The sequence below is a fragment of the Hemiscyllium ocellatum genome, chromosome 26 (genome assembly GCF_020745735.1).
Source record: "Hemiscyllium ocellatum isolate sHemOce1 chromosome 26, sHemOce1.pat.X.cur, whole genome shotgun sequence".
Classification (NCBI taxonomy): domain Eukaryota; kingdom Metazoa; phylum Chordata; class Chondrichthyes; order Orectolobiformes; family Hemiscylliidae; genus Hemiscyllium; species Hemiscyllium ocellatum.
Window position 1 is genome coordinate 46,264,284 of NC_083426.1, and position 19,118 is coordinate 46,283,401.

A 19,118-nucleotide genomic window follows, 5' to 3' on the forward strand; every position below is an offset into this window, starting at 1 on the left:
CAGTACACCGCTGTACCCTTCACACTCTGTACTGTAATCAGTACCACGCTGTACCATTCACACTCTGTACTGTAATCAGTACACCGCTGTACTCTTCACAATCTGTACTGTAACCAGTACACCACTGTACCCTTCACACACTACTGTAACCTGTACACCGCTGTACCCTTCATACACTGTACTGTAGCCACTACACCGCTGTACCCTTCACACTCTGTACTGTCACCAGTACACCGCTGTACCCTTCACACACTGTACTGTAACCAGTACACCGCTGTACCCTTCCCACTCTGTACTGTAATCAGTACACCGCTGTACTCTTCACACTCTGTACTGAAACCAGTTCACCGCTGTACCCTTCACACACTGTACTGTAACCTGTAGACCTCTGTACCCTTCACACTCTGTACTGTAACCAGTACACCGCTGTATCCTTCACACACTGTACTGTAACCAGTACACCGCTGTACCCTTCACACTCTGTACTGTAACCAGTACCCCGCTGTATCCTTCACAGTCTGTACTGTAACCAGTACACCGCTTACTCTTCACACTCTGTACTGTAACCAGTACATTGCTGTACTCTTTACACTCTGTACTGTAATCAGTACACTGCAGTACCCTTCACACACTGTACTGTAACCAGTACATCGCTGTACCCTTCACACTCTGTACTGTAACCAGTACACCGCTGTACACTTCACACACTGTACTGTAACCAGTACACCGCTGTACCCTTCACACTCTGTACTGTAACCAGTACATCGCTGTACCCTTCACACTCTGTACTGTAACCAGTACACCGCTGTACACTTCACACACTGTACTGTAACCAGTACCACGCTGTACTCTTCACACTCTGTCTTGTAACCAGGACACCGCTGTACCCTTCACACTCTGTACTGTAACCAGTACACCGCTGTACCCTTCACAGTCTGTAATGTAACCAGTACATCGCTGTACCCTTCACACTCTGTACTGTAACCAGTACATCGCTGTACCCTTCACACTCTGTACTGTAACCAGTAAATCGCTGTACCCTTCACACTCTGTACTGTAACCAGTACCCCGCTGTATCCTTCACACTTTGTACTGTAACCAGTACCCCGCTGTACCCTTCACACACTGTACTGTAACCAGTACCACGCTGTACCCTTCACACTCTGTACTGTAACCAGTACACCGCTGTACCCTTCACACTCTGTACTGTAACCAGTACATCGCTGTACCCTTCACACTCTGTACTGTAACCAGTACACCGCTGTACACTTCACACACTGTACTGTAACCAGTACCACGCTGTACTCTTCACACTCTGTCTTGTAACCAGGACACCGCTGTCCCCTTCACACTCTGTACTGTAACCAGTACACCGCTGTACCCTTCACAGTCTGTAATGTAACCAGTACACCGCTGTACTCTTCACACTCTGTACTGTAATCAGTACACCGCTGTATTCTTCACACTCTGTACTGTAACCAGTACACCGCTGTATGCTTCACACTCTATATTGTAATCAGTACACCGCTTTACCCTTCACACACTGTACTGTAGCCAGTACACCGCTGTACCCTTCACACTCTGTACTGTAACCAGTACACCGCTGTACCCTTCACACTCTGTACTGTAACCAGTACACCGCTGTACCATTCACACTCTGTACTGTTATCAGTACACCGCTGTACTCTTCACAATCTGTACTGAAGCCAGTACACCACTGTACCCTTCACACACTACTGTAACCTGTACACCGCTGTACCCTTCATACACTGTACTGTAGCCACTACAACGCTGTACCCTTCACACTCTGTACTGTAACCAGTACACCGCTGTACCCTTCACACACTGTACTGTAACCAGTACCCCGCTGTACCCTTCCCACTCTGTACTGTAATCAGTACACCGCTGTACTCTTCACACTCTGTACTGAAGCCAGTTCACCGCTGTACCCTTCACACACTGTACTGTAACCTGTAGACCTCTGTACCCTTCACACTCAGTACTGTAACCAGTACACCGCTGTATCCTTCAGACACTGCACTGTAACCAGTACACCGCTGTACCCTTCACACTCTGTACTGTAGCCAGTACCCCGCTGTATCCTTCACACTTTGTACTGTAACCAGTACACCGCTTACTCTTCACACTCTGTACTGTAACCAGTACATTGCTGTACTCTTTACACTCTGTACTGTAATCAGTACACCGCAGTACCCTTCACACACTGTACTGTAACCAGTACATCGCTGTACCCTTCACACTCTGTACTGTAACCAGTACACCGCTGTACACTTCACACACTGTACTGTAACCAGTACACCGCTGTACCCTTCACACTCTGTACTGTAACCAGTACACCGCTGTAGCCTTCACACTCTGTACTGTAATCAGTACATCGCTGTACCCTTCACACTCTGTACTGTAACCAGTACACCGCTGTACCCTTCACACACTGTACTGTAACCAGCACCACGCTGTACCCTTCACACTCTGAACTGTAACCAGTACACCGCTGTACACTTCACACACTGTACTGTAACCAGTACCACGCTGTACTCTTCACACTCTGTCTTGTAACCAGGACACCGCTGTCCCCTTCACACTCTGTACTGTAACCAGTACACCGCTGTACCCTTCACAGTCTGTAATGTAACCAGTACATCGCTGTACCCTTCACACTCTGTACTGTAACCAGTACACCGCTGTACCCTTCACACTCTGTACTGTGACCAGTAACCCGCTGTACAATTCACACTCTGTACTGTAACCAGTACACCGCTTACTCTTCACACTCTGTACTGTAGCCAGTACATTGCTGTACTCTTTACACTCTGTACTGTAATCAGTACACCGCTGTACCCTTCACACACTGTACTGCGACCAGTACACCGCTGTACACTTCACACTCTGTACTGTAAGCAGTACACCGCTGTACTCTTCACACTCTGTACTGTAACCAGTACACCGCTGTAGCCTTCACACTCTGTACTGTAATCAGTACACCGCAGTACACTTCACACTCTGTACTGTAACCAGTACACCGCTGTAGCCTTCACACTCTGTACTGTAATCAGTACACCGCAGTACACTTCACACTCTGTACTGTAACCAGTACACCGCTGTACCCTTCACAAACTGTACTGTAATCAGTACATCGCTGTACTCTTCACACACTGTACTGTAACCAGTACACCGCGGAACCCTTAACAATCTGTACTGTAATCAGTACATCGCTGTACTCTTCACACACTGTACTGTAGCCAGTACACCGCTGTACCCTTCAAACTCAGTAGTATAACCAGCACGCCACTGTAGCCTTCACACTCTGTACTGTAACCAGTACACCGCGGTACCCTTCACACTCTGTACTGTAATCAGTACACCGCTGTACCCTTCACACTCTGTACTGTAATCAGTACCACGCTGTACCCTCACAAACTGTACTGGAACCAGTACACCGCTGTACTCTTCACACTCTGTACTGTAACCTGTACACCGCTGTACCCTTCACAATCTGTACTGTAACCAGTAGACCGCTGTACCCTTCACACTCTATTGTAACCAGTACCCCGCTGTACTCTTCACACACTGAACTGTAACCGGTACCCCGCTGTACTCTTGACACTCTGTACTGTAAGCAGTATTACGCTGTACCCTTCACACTCTGTACTGTAACCAGTACACCGCGGTACCCTTCACACTCTGTACTGTAATCAGTACACCACTGTACCCTTCACACTCTGTACTGTAACCAGTACACCGCTGTACACTTCACACACTGTACTGTAACCAGTACCACACTGTACTCTTCACACTCTGTCTTGTAACCAGTACACCGCTGTCCCCTTCACACTCTGTACTGTAACCAGTACACCGCTGTACACTTCACACTCTGTACTGTAACCAGTACACCGCTTACTCTTCACACTCTGTACTGTAACCAGTACATTGCTGTACTCTTCACACTCTGTACTGTAATCAGTACACCGCAGTACCCTTCACACACTGTACTGTAACCAGTACACCGCTGTCCCCTTCACACTCTGTACTGTGACCAGTAACCCGCTGTACACTTCACACTCTGTACTGTAACCAGTACACCGCTGTACACTTCACACTCTGTACTGTAAGCAGTACACCGCTTACTCTTCACACTCTGTACTGTAACCAGTACATTGCTGTACTCTTCACACTCTGTACTGTAATCAGTACACCGCAGTACCCTTCACACACTGTACTGTAACCAGTACACCGCTGTACACTTCACACTCTGTACTGTAACCAGTACACCGCTGTATTCTTCACACTCTGTACTGTAGCCAGTACACCACTGTAACCTTCACACTCTGTACTGTAACCAGTACACCGCTGTACACTTCACACTCTGTACTGTAACCAGTACACCGCTGTACCCTTCACACACTGTACTGTAGCCAGTACACCGCTGTACCCTTCACACTCTGTGCTGTTACCAGTACACCGCTGTACCCTTCACACACTGTACTGTAACCAGTACACCGCTGTACCCTTCACACTCTGTACTGTAACCAATACACCGCTGTGCCCTTCACACTCTGTACTGTAACCAGTACACCGCTGTACCCTTCACACACTGTGCTGTAACCAGTACACCGCTGTACCCTTCACACTCTGTACTGTAATCAGTACACGGCTGTATTCTTCACACTCTGTACTGTAACCAGTACACCGCTGTACCCTTCACACACTGTACTGTAACCAGTACACCGCTGTACCCTTCCCACACTGTACTGTAACCTGTAGACCTCTGTACCCTTCACACTCAGTACTGTAACCAGTACACCGCTGTATCCTTCACAGTCTGTACTGTAACCAGTACCCCGCTGTACCCTTCACACTCTGTACTGTAGCCAGTACCCCGCTGTATCCTTCACAGTTTGTACTGTAACCAGTACCCCGCTGTACCCTTCCCACTCTGTACTGTAACCAGTACACCGCTGTACCCTTCACACTCTGTACTGTAATCAGTACACCGCTGTACCCTTCACACACTGTACTGTAATCAGTACACCGCAGTACACTTCACACTCTGTACTGTAACCAGTACACCGCTGTACCCTTCACAAACTGTACTGTAACCAGTACATCACTGTACTCTTCACACACTGAACTGTAACCAGTACACCGCGGTACCCTTCACAATCTGTACTGTAGCCAGTACACCGCTGCACCATTCAAACTCAGTACTATAACCAGCACGCCGCTGTACCCTTCACACTCTGTACTGTAACCAGTACACCGCTGTACCTTTCACACTCTGTACTGTAACCAGTACACGGCTGTACACTTCACACTCTGTACTGTAACCAGTACACCGCTGTACCCTTGACGCTCTGTACTGTAACCAGTGCACCGCTGTACCCTTCACACTCTGTTCTGTAACCAGTACATCGCTGTACTCTTCACACACTGTACTGTAACCAGTACACCGCTGTACCCTTCACACTCTGTTCTGTAACCAGTACATCGCTGTACCCTTCACACTCTGTACTGTAACCAGTACATAGCTGTACTCTTCACACTCTGTACTGTAACCAGTACACCGCTGTACCCTTCACACTCTGTACTGTAACCAGTACACCGCTGTACCCTTCACAGTCTGTACTGCAACCAGTACCACGCTGTAAGCTTCACACTCTGTACTGTAACCAGTACATCGCTGTACCCTTCACACTCTGTACTGTAACCAGTACACGGCTGTACACTTCACACTCTGTACAGTAACCAGTACACCACTGTCCCCTTCATACTCTGTACTGTAACCAGTACACCGCTGTACCCTTCGCACTCTGTACTGTAGCCAGTACACGGCTGTACACTTCACACTCTGTCCTGTAAGCAGTACATTGCTGTACTCTTCACACTCTGTACTGTAAGCAGTACACCGATGTACTCTTCACACTCTGTACTGTAACCAGTACACCGCTGTACTCTTCACACACTGTACTGTAACCAGTACACCGCTGCACCCTTCACACTCTGTACTGTAACCAGTACACCGCTGTACCCTTCACACACTGTACTGTAACCAGTACACCGCTGCACCCTTCACACTCTGTACTGTAACCAATACACCGCTGTACCCTTCACACTCTGTGCTGTAATCAGTACACCGCTGTACCCTTCACACACTTTACTGTAACCAGTACACCGCTGTACCCTTCACACTCTGTACTGTAATCAGTACACCGATGTACCCTTCACACTCTGTACTGTAATCAGTACCACGCTGTACCCTCACAAACTGTACTGGAACCAGTACACCGCTGTATTCTTCACACTCTGTACTGTAACCTGTACACCGCTGTACCCTTCACACTCTGTACTGTAACCTGTACACCGCTGTACACTTCACACACTGTACTGTAGCCAGTACACCGCTGTACCCTTCACACTCTGTGCTGTTACCAGTACACCGCTGTACCCTTCACACACTGTACTGTAACCAGTACACCGCTGTACCCTTCACACTCTGTACTGTAACCAATACACCGCTGTGCCCTTCACACTCTGTACTGTAACCAGTACACCGCTGTACCCTTCACACACTGTGCTGTAACCAGTACACCGCTGTACCCTTCACACTCTGTACTGTAATCAGTACACGGCTGTATTCTTCACACTCTGTACTGTAACCAGTACACCGCTGTACCCTTCACACACTGTACTGTAACCAGTACACCGCTGTACCCTTCCCACACTGTACTGTAACCTGTAGACCTCTGTACCCTTCACACTCAGTACTGTAACCAGTACACCGCTGTATCCTTCACAGTCTGTACTGTAACCAGTACCCCGCTGTACCCTTCACACTCTGTACTGTAGCCAGTACCCCGCTGTATCCTTCACAGTTTGTACTGTAACCAGTACCCCGCTGTACCCTTCCCACTCTGTACTGTAACCAGTACACCGCTGTACCCTTCACACTCTGTACTGTAATCAGTACACCGCTGTACCCTTCACACACTGTACTGTAATCAGTACACCGCAGTACACTTCACACTCTGTACTGTAACCAGTACACCGCTGTACCCTTCACAAACTGTACTGTAACCAGTACATCACTGTACTCTTCACACACTGAACTGTAACCAGTACACCGCGGTACCCTTCACAATCTGTACTGTAGCCAGTACACCGCTGTACCATTCAAACTCAGTACTATAACCAGCACGCCGCTGTACCCTTCACACTCTGTACTGTAACCAGTACACCGCTGTACCTTTCACACTCTGTACTGTAACCAGTACACGGCTGTACACTTCACACTCTGTACTGTAACCAGTACACCGCTGTACCCTTGACGCTCTGTACTGTAACCAGTGCACCGCTGTACCCTTCACACTCTGTTCTGTAACCAGTACATCGCTGTACTCTTCACACACTGTACTGTAACCAGTACACCGCTGTACCCTTCACACTCTGTTCTGTAACCAGTACATCGCTGTACCCTTCACACTCTGTACTGTAACCAGTACATAGCTGTACTCTTCACACTCTGTACTGTAACCAGTACACCGCTGTACCCTTCACACTCTGTACTGTAACCAGTACACCGCTGTACCCTTCACAGTCTGTACTGCAACCAGTACCACGCTGTAAGCTTCACACTCTGTACTGTAACCAGTACATCGCTGTACCCTTCACACTCTGTACTGTAACCAGTACACGGCTGTACACTTCACACTCTGTACAGTAACCAGTACACCACTGTCCCCTTCATACTCTGTACTGTAACCAGTACACCGCTGTACCCTTCGCACTCTGTACTGTAGCCAGTACACGGCTGTACACTTCACACTCTGTCCTGTAAGCAGTACATTGCTGTACTCTTCACACTCTGTACTGTAAGCAGTACACCGATGTACTCTTCACACTCTGTACTGTAACCAGTACACCGCTGTACTCTTCACACACTGTACTGTAACCAGTACACCGCTGCACCCTTCACACTCTGTACTGTAACCAGTACACCGCTGTACCCTTCACACACTGTACTGTAACCAGTACACCGCTGCACCCTTCACACTCTGTACTGTAACCAATACACCGCTGTACCTTCACACTCTGTGCTGTAATCAGTACACCGCTGTACCCTTCACACACTTTACTGTAACCAGTACACCGCTGTACCCTTCACACTCTGTACTGTAATCAGTACACCGATGTACCCTTCACACTCTGTACTGTAATCAGTACCACGCTGTACCCTCACAAACTGTACTGGAACCAGTACACCGCTGTATTCTTCACACTCTGTACTGTAACCTGTACACCGCTGTACCCTTCACACTCTGTACTGTAACCTGTACACCGCTGTACACTTCACACTCTGTACTGTAGCCAGTACACCGCTGTAACCTTCACACTCAGTACTGTAACCAGCACACCGCTGTACCCTTCACAGTCTGTACTGTAACCAGTACACCGCTGTACTCTTCACACACTGAACTGTAACCGGTACCCAGCTGTACTCTTGACACTCTGTCCTGTAAGCAGTACTCCGCTGTACCCTTCACACTCTGTACTGTAACCAGTGCCCCGCTGTACCTTTCACATTCTGTACTGTAGGCAGTACACCGCTGTACCCTTGACGCTCTGTACTGTAACCAGTGCACCGCTGTACCCTTCACAGTCTGTACTGCAACCAGTACCACGCTGTAACCTTCACACTCTGTACTGTAACCAGTACACCGCTGTACCCTTATCACGCTGTGCTGTAACCAGTACACCGCTGTACACTTCACACTCTGTACTGTAACCAATACACCGCTGTACCCTTCACACTCTGTACTGTAACCAATACACCGCTGTACCCTTCACACTCTGTACTGTAGCCAGTACACCGCTGTACCCTTCACACTCTGTACTGTAACCAGTACATCGCTGTACCCTTCACAGTCTGTACTGTAACCAGTACATCGCTGTACCCTTCACACTCTGTACTGTAACCAGTACACCGCTGTACTCTTCACACTCTGTACTCTAACCAGTACATCGCTGTACCCTTCACACTCTGTACTGTAACCAGTACACCGCTGTACCCTTCACACTCTGTACTGTAACCAGTACATCGCTGTACTCTTCACAAACTGTACTGTAACCAGTACATCGCTGGACCCTTCACACTCTGTACTGTAACCAGTACACCGCTGCACCCTTCACACTCTGTACTGCAATCAGTACACCGCTGTACCGTTCACACTCTGTACTGTAACCAGTACACCGCTGTAGCCTTCACACTCTGTATTGTAACCAGTACACCGCTGTACTCTGCACACAGTGTACTGTAATCAGTACACCGCAGTACACCTCACACACTGTACTGGAACCAGTACACCGCTGTACCCTTCACACTCTGTACTGTAGCCTTTACACCGCTGTACACTTCACACACACTACTGTAACCAGTACACTGCTGTACCCTTCACACTGTGTACTGTAACCTTTACACCGCTGGACCCTTCACACACTGTACTGTAACCAGTGCACCGCTGTACCCTTCACACACTGTACTGTAACCAGTACACCGCTGCACCCTTCACACTGTGTACTGTAACCAGAACACCGCTGTACACTTCACACTCTGTATTGTAACCAGTACACCGCTGTACCCTTCACACACCGTACTGTAACCAGTAGCCCGCTGTACTCTTGACACTCTGTACTGTAAGGAGTACACCGCTGTACCCTTCACATTCTGTACTGTAGCCAGTACCCCGCTGTACTCTTCACACTCTGTACTGTAAGCAGGACCACGCTGTACTCTTCACACACTGTACTGTAACGAGTACCACGCTGTACCCTCACAAACTGTACTGTAACCAGTACACCGCTGTACCCTTCACACACTGTACTGTAACCTGTACACCGCTGTACACTTCACACTCTGTACAGTAACCAGTACACCGCTGTATCCATCACACACTGTACTGTAGCCAGTATCCCGCTGTACCCTTCACATTCTGTACTGTAACCAGTACACCGCTGTACCCTTCGCACTCTGTACTGTAATCAGTACACCGCTGCACACTTCCCACTCTGCACTGTAACCAGTACACCGCTGTACTCTTCACACTCTGTACTGTAACCAGTACACCGCTGTACCCTTCACACTCTGTACTGTAACCAGTACACCGCTGCACCATTCCCACTCTGTACTGTAACCAGTACACCACTGTTCCCTTCACACTCTGTACTGTAACCAGTACACCGCTGTACCCTTCCCACTCTGTACTGTAACCAGTACACCGCTGCACACTTCCCACTCTATACTGTAACCAGTACACCGCTGTATCCTTCACACTGTACTGCAATCAGTACACCGCTGCACCCTTCACACTCTGTACTGTAACCAGTACACTGCTGCACCCTTCACACTCTGTACTGCAATCAGTACACCGCTGTACCCTTCACACTCTGTACTGTAACCAGTACACCGCTGTAGCCTTCACACTCTGTACTGTAACCTTTACACCGCTGGACCCTTCACACACTGTACTGTAACCAGCACACCGCTGTACCCTTCACACACACTACTGTAACCAGTACACTGCTGTACCCTTCACACTGTGTACTGTAACCAGAGCACCGCAGTACCCTTCACACTCTGTATTGTAACCAGTACACCGCTGTACCCTTCACACACTGTACTGTAACCAGTAGCCCGCTGTACTCTTGACACTCTGTACTGTAAGGAGTACACCGCTGTACCCTTCACACACTGTACTGTAGCCAGTATCCCGCTGTACCCTTCACATTCTGTACTGTAGCCAGAACCCCGCTGTACCCTTCACATTCTGTACTGTAGCCAGTACCCCGCTGTACCCTTCACACTCTGTACTGTAACCAGTACCACGCTGTACTCTTCACACACTGTACTGTAACGAGCACCACGCTGTACCATCACAAACTGTACTGTAACAAGAGTACCGCTGTACCCTTCACACACTGTACTGTAACCTGTACACCGCTGTACACTTCACACTCTGTACTGTAACCAGTAAACCGCTGTACACTTCACACTCTGTACTTTAACCAGTACCACGCTGTACTCTTCACACAGTGTACTGTAACCAGTACACCGCTGTACTCTTCAGAGTCTGTACTGTAACCAGTACCCCGCTGTACCCTTCACACACTGTACTGTAACCAGTACACCGCTGTACCCTTCACACTCTGTACTGTAACCAGTGCACCGCTGTACCCTTCACACACTGCACTGTAACCTGTACACCGCTGTACACTTCACACTCTGTACTGTAACCAGTACACCGCTGTAACCTTCACACTCTGTACTGTAACCAGTGCACCGCTGTATCCTTCGCACTCTGTACTGTAACCAGTACACCGCTGCACACTTCCCACTCTGTACTGTAACCAGTACACCGCTGCACCCTTCACACTGTGTACTGCAACCAGTACACCGCTGTAGCCTTCACACTCTGTATTGTAACCAGTACACCGCTGTACTCTGCACACAGTGTACTGTAATCAGTACTCCGCAGTACACTTCACTCACTGTACTGGAACCAGTACACCGCTGGACCCTTCACACTCTGTACTGTAACCTTTACACTGCTGGACCCTTCACACACTGTACTGTAACCAGCACACCGCTGTACCCTTCACACACTGTACTGTAACCAGTACACCGCTGTACCCTTCACACTCTGTACTGTAACCAGTGCACCGCTGTACCCTTCACACACTGTACTGTAACCAGTACACCGCTGTACCCTTCACACTGTGTACAGTAACCAGTACCACGCTGTACCCTTCACACAGTGTACTGTAACCAGTACCATGCTGTACCCTCACAAACTGTACTGTAACCAGTACACCGCTGTACCCTTCACACACTGTACTGTAACCGGTACACCGCTGTACCCTTCACACTCTGTATTGTAACCAGTACACCGCTGTACCCTTCACACACTGTACTGTAACCAGTACCACGCTGTACCCTCACAAACTGTACTGTAACCAGTACATCGCTGTACCCTTCACACACTGTACTGTAACCTGTACACCGCTGTACACTTCACACTCTGTATTGTAACCAGTACACCGCTGTACCCTTCACATTCTGTACTGTAGCCAGTACCCCGCTGTACCCTTCACACTCTGTACTGTAACCAGTACCACGCTGTACTCTTCACACACTGTACTGTAACCAGTACCACGCTGTACCCTCACAAACTGTATTGTAACCAGTACACCGCTGTACTCTTCACAGTCTGTACTGTAACCAGTACCCCGCTGTACCCTTCACACACTGTACTGTAACCAGTACACCGCTGTACCCTTCACACACTGTACTGTAACCAATGCACCGCTGTACCCTTCACACACTGTACTGTAACCTGTACTCCGCTGTACACTTCACACTCTGTACTGTAACCAGTACACCGCTGTACCCTTCACAGTCGGTACTGTAACCAGTGCACTGCTGTACCCTTCACACACTGTACTGTAACCTGTACCCCGCTGTACCCTTCACACTCTGTACTGTAACCAGTGCACCGCTGTACCCTTCACACACTGTACTGTAACCAGCACACCGCTGTACCCTTCACACACTGTACTGTAGCCAGTATCCCGCTGTACCCTTCACATTCTGTACTGTAGCCAGAACCCCGCTGTACCCTTCACATTCTGTACTGTAGCCAGTACCCCGCTGTACCCTTCACACTCTGTACTGTAACCAGTACACCGCTGTACTCTTCACACACTGTACTGTAACCAGTACCACGCTGTACCCTCACAAACTGTACTGTAACCAGTACACCGCTGTACTCTTCACAGTCTGTACTGTAACCAGTACCCCGCTGTACCCTTCACACACTGTACTGTAACCAGTACACCGCTGTACCCTTCACACTCTGTACTGTAACCAGTGCACCGCTGTACCCTTCACACACTGTACTGTAACCTGTACACCGCTGTACACTTCACACTCTGTACTGTAACCAGTACACCGCTGTACCCTTCACACTCTGTACTGTAACCAGTGCACTGCTGTACCCTTCACACACTGTACTGTAACCGGTACACCGCTGTACCCTTCACACTCTGTACTGTAACCAGTGCACCGCTGTACCCTTCCCACTCTGTACTGTAACCAGTACACCGCTGCACACTTCCCACTCTGTACTGTAACCAGTACACCGCTGCACCCTTCACACTGTGTACTGCAACCAGTACACCGCTGTACCCTTCACACTCTGTACTGTAACCAGTACACCGCTGTAGCCTTCACACTCTGTATTGTAACCAGTACACCGCTGTACTCTGCACACAGTGTACTGTAATCAGTACTCCACAGTACACTTCACTCACTGTCCTGGAACCAGTACACCGCTGTACCCTTCACACTCTGTACTGTAACCTTTACACCGCTGGACCCTTCACACACTGTACTGTAACCAGCACACCGCTGTACCCTTCACACACTGTACTGTAACCAGTGCACCGCTGTACCCTTCACACACTGTACTGTAACCTGTACACCGCTGTACACTTTACACTCTGTACTGTAACGAGTACACCGCTGTACCCTTCACACTCTGTACTGTAACCAGTGCACTGCTGTACCTTTCACACACTGTACTGTAACCAGTACACCGCTGTACCCTTCACACTCTGTACTGTAACCAGTGCACCGCTGTACCCTTCCCACTCTGTACTGTAACCAGTACACCGCTGCACCCTTCACACTGTGTACTGTAACCAGTACACCGCTGTACCCTTCACACTGTGTACAGTAACCAGTATCACGCTGTACCCTTCACACTGTGTACTGTAACCAGTACCATGCTGTACCCTCACAAACTGTACTGTAACCAGTACACCGCTGTACCCTTCACACACTGTACTGTAACCGGTACACCGCTGTACCCTTCACACTCTGTATTGTAACCAGTACACCGCTGTACCCTTCACACACTGTACTGTAACCAGTACCACGCTGTACCCTCACAAACTGTACTGTAACCAGTACATCGCTGTACCCTTCACACACTGTACTGTAACCTGTACACCGCTGTACACTTCACACTCTGTATTGTACCAGTACACCGCTGTACCCTTCACACACTGTACTGTAGCCAGTATCCCGCTGTACCCGTCACATTCTGTACTGTAGCCAGAACCCCGCTGTACCCTTCACATTCTGTACTGTAGCCAGTACCCCGCTGTACCCTTCACACTCTGTACTGTAACCAGTACACCGCTGTACTCTTCACACACTGTATTGTAACCAGTACCACGCTGTACCCTCACAAACTGTACTGTAACCAGTACACCGCTGTACTCTTCACAGTCTGTACTGTAACCAGTACCCCGCTGTACCCTTCACACACTGTACTGTAACCAGTACACCGCTGTACCCTTCACACTCTGTACTGTAACCAGTGCACCGCTGTACCCTTCACACACTGTACTGTAACCTGTACACCGCTGTACACTTCACACTCTGTACTGTAACCAGTACACCGCTGTACCCTTCACACTCTGTACTGTAACCAGTGCACTGCTGTACCCTTCACACACTGTACTGTAACCGGTACACCGCTGTACCCTTCACACTCTGTACTGTAACCAGTGCACCGCTGTACCCTTCCCACTCTGTACTGTAACCAGTACACCGCTGCACACTTCCCACTCTGTACTGTAACCAGTACACCGCTGCACCCTTCACACTGTGTACTGCAACCAGTACACCGCTGTACCCTTCACACTCTGTACTGTAACCAGTACACCGCTGTAGCCTTCACACTCTGTATTGTAACCAGTACACCGCTGTACTCTGCACACAGTGTACTGTAATCAGTACTCCACAGTACACTTCACTCACTGTCCTGGAACCAGTACACCGCTGTACCCTTCACACTCTGTATTGTAACCTTTACACCGCTGGACCCTTCACACACTGTACTGTAACCAGCACACCGCTGTAACCTTCACACACTGTCCTGTAACCAGTGCACCGCTGTACCCTTCACACACTGTACTGTAACCTGTACACCGCTGTACACTTTACACTCTGTACTGTAACGAGTACACCGCTGTACCCTTCACACTCTGTACTGTAACCAGTGCACTGCTGTACCTTTCACACACTGTACTGTAACCAGTACACCGCTGTACCCTTCACACTCTGTACTGTAACCAGTGCACCGCTGTACCCTTCCCACTCTGTACTGTAACCAGTACACCGCTGCACACTTCCCACTCTGTACTGTAACCAGTACACCGCTGCACCCTTCACACTGTGTACTGCAACCAGTACACCGCTGTACCCTTCACACTCTGTATTGTAACCAGTACACCGCTGTACTCTGCACACAGTGTACTGTAATCAGTACTCCGCAGTACACTTCACTCACTGTACTGGAACCAGTACACCGCTGTACCCTTCACACACTGTACTGTAGCCAGTATCCTGCTGTACCCTTCACATTCTGTACTGTAGCCAGTACCCCGCTGTACCCTTCACACTCTGTACTGTAACCAGTACCACGCTGTACTCTTCACACACTGTACTGTAGCCAGTACCACGCTGTACCCTCACAAACTGTACTGTAACCAGTACACCGCTGTACTCTTCACAGTCTGTACTGTAACCAGTACCCCGCTGTACCCTTCACACACTGTACTGTAACCAGTACACCGCTGTACCCTTCACACACTGTACTGTAACCAATGCACCGCTGTACCCTTCACACACTGTACTGTAACCTGTACACCGCTGTACACTTCACACTCTGTACTGTAACCAGTACACCGCTGTACCCTTCACAGTCGGTACTGTAACCAGTGCACTGCTGTACCCTTCACACACTGTACTGTAACCTGTACCCCGCTGTACCCTTCACACTCTGTACTGTAACCAGTGCACCGCTGTACCCTTCACACACTGTACTGTAACCAGCACACCGCAGTACCCTTCACACTCTGTACTGTAACCAGCACACCGCTGTACCCTTCACACTCAGTACTGTAACCAGCACACCGCTGTAGCCTTCACACTCTGTACTGTAGCCAGCACACCGCTGTACCCTTCACACTCAGTACTGTAACCAGCACACCGCTGTAGACTTCACACTCTGTACTGTAACCAGTGCCCCGCTGTACCCTTCACACACTGTACTGTAACCAGTACACCGCTGTACCCTTCACACACTGTACTGTAACCGGTACACCGCTGTCCCCTTCACACTCTGCACTGTAACCAGTACACCGCTGTACCCTTCACACTCTGTATTGTAACCAGTACACCGCTGTACTCTGCACACAGTGTACTGTAATCAGTACACCGCAGTACACTTCACACACTGCACTGGAACCAGTACACCGCTGTACCCTTCACACTCTGTACTGTAACCTTTACACCGCTGGACCCTTCACACACTGTACTGTAACCAGCACACCGCTGTACCCTTCACACACACTACTGTAACCAGTACACTGCTGTATCCTTCACACTGTGTACTGTAACCAGAGCACCGCAGTACCCTTCACACTCTGTATTGTAACCAGTGCACCGCTGTACCCTTCACACACTGTACTGTAACCAGTAGCCCGCTGTACTCTTGACACGCTGTACTGTAAGGAGTACACCGCTGTACCCTTCACACACTGTACTGTAGCCAGTATCCCGCTGTACCCTTCACATTCTGTACTGTAGCCAGAACCCCGCTGTACCCTTCACATTCTGTACTGTAGCCAGTACCCCGCTGTACCCTTCACACTCTGTACTGTAACCAGTACACCGCTGTACTCTTCACACACTGTACTGTAACCAGTACCACGCTATACCCTCACAAACTGTACTGTAACCAGTACACCGCTGTACTCTTCACAGTCTGTACTGTAACCAGTACCCCGCTGTACCCTTCACACACTGTACTGTAACCAGGACACCGCTGTACCCTTCACACTCTGTACTGTAACCAGTGCACCGCTGTACCCTTCACACACTGTACTGTAACCAGTACACCGCTGTCGCCTTCACACTCTGTACTGTAACCAGTGCACTGCTGTACCCTTCACACACTGTACTGTAACCGGTACACCGCTGTACCCTTCACACTCTGTACTGTAACCAGTGCACCGCTGTACCCTTCCCACTCTGTACTGTAACCAGTACACCGCTGCACACTTCCCACTCTGTACTGTAACCAGTACACCGCTGCACCCTTCACACTGTGTACTGCAACCAGTACACCGCTGTACCCTTCACACTCTGTACTGTAACCAGTACACCGCTGTAGCCTTCACACTCTGTATTGTAACCAGTACACCGCTGTACTCTGCACACAGTGTACTGTAATCAGTACTCCACAGTACACTTCACTCACTGTCCTGGAACCAGTACACCGCTGTACCCTTCACACTCTGTACTGTAACCTTTACACCGCTGGACCCTTCACACACTGTACTGTAACCAGTGCACCGCTGTACTCTTCACACTCTGTACTGTAACCAGCACACCGCTGTACCCTTCACACACTGTACTGTAACCAGTGCACCGCTGTACCCTTCACACACTGTACTGTAACCTGTACACCGCTGTACACTTTACACTCTGTACTGTAACGAGTACACCGCTGTACCCTTCACACTCTGTACTGTAACCAGTGCACTGCTGTACCTTTCACACACTGTACTGTAACCAGTACACCGCTGTACCCTTCACACTCTGTACTGTAACCAGTGCACCGCTGTACCCTTCCCACTCTGTACTGTAACCAGTACACCGCTGCACACTTCCCACTCTGTGCTGTAACCAGTACACCGCTGCACCCTTCACACTGTGTACTGCAACCAGTACACCGCTGTACCCTTCACACTCTGTACTGTAACCAGTACACCGCTGTAGCCTTCATACTCTGTATTGTAACCAGTACACCGCTGTACTCTGCACACGGTGTACTGTAATCAGTACTCCGCAGTACACTTCACTCACTGTACTGGAACCAGTACACCGCTGTACCCTTCACACACTGTACTGTAGCCAGTATCCTGCTGTACCCTTCACATTCTGTACTGTAGCCAGTACCCCGCTGTACCCTTCACACTCTGTACTGTAACCAGTACCACGCTGTACTCTTCACACACTGTACTGTAACCAGTACCACGCTGTACCCTCACAAACTGTACTGTAACCAGTACACCGCTGTACTCTTCACAGTCTGTACTGTAACCAGTACCCCGCTGTACCCTTCACACACTGTACTGTAACCAGTACACCGCTGTACCCTTCACACACTGTACTGTAACCAATGCACCGCTGTACCCTTCACACACTGTACTGTAACCTGTACACCGCTGTACACTTCACACTCTGTACTGTAACCAGTACACCGCTGTACCCTTCACAGTCGGTACTGTAACCAGTGCACTGCTGTACCCTTCACACACTGTACTGTAACCTGTACCCCGCTGTACCCTTCACACTCTGTACTGTAACCAGTGCACCGCTGTACCCTTCACACACTGTACTGTAACCAGCACACCGCTGTACCCTTCACACTCAGTACTGTAACCAGCACACCGCTGTAGCCTTCACACTCTGTACTGTAGCCAGCACACCGCTGTACCCTTCACACTCAGTACTGTAACCAGCACACCGCTGTAGACTTCACACTCTGTACTGTAACCAGTGCCCCGCTGTACCCTTCACACACTGTACTGTAACCGGTACACCGCTGTCCCCTTCACACTCTGTACTGTAACCAGTACACCGCTGTACCCTTCACACTCTGTATTGTAACCAGTAGCCCGCTGTACCCTTGACACTCTGTACTGTAAGGAGTACACCGCTATACCCTTCACACACTGTACTGTAGCCAGTATCCCGCTGTCCCCTTCACATTCTGTACTGTAGCCAGTACCCCCGCTGTACCCTTCACACACTGCACTGTAACCAGTACACCGCTGTACCCTTCACACTCTGTACTGTAACCAGTGCACCGCTGTACCCTTCCCACTCTGTACTGTAACCAGTACACCGCTGCACACTTCCCACTCTGTACTGTAACCAGTACACCGCTGCACCCTTCACACTGTGTACT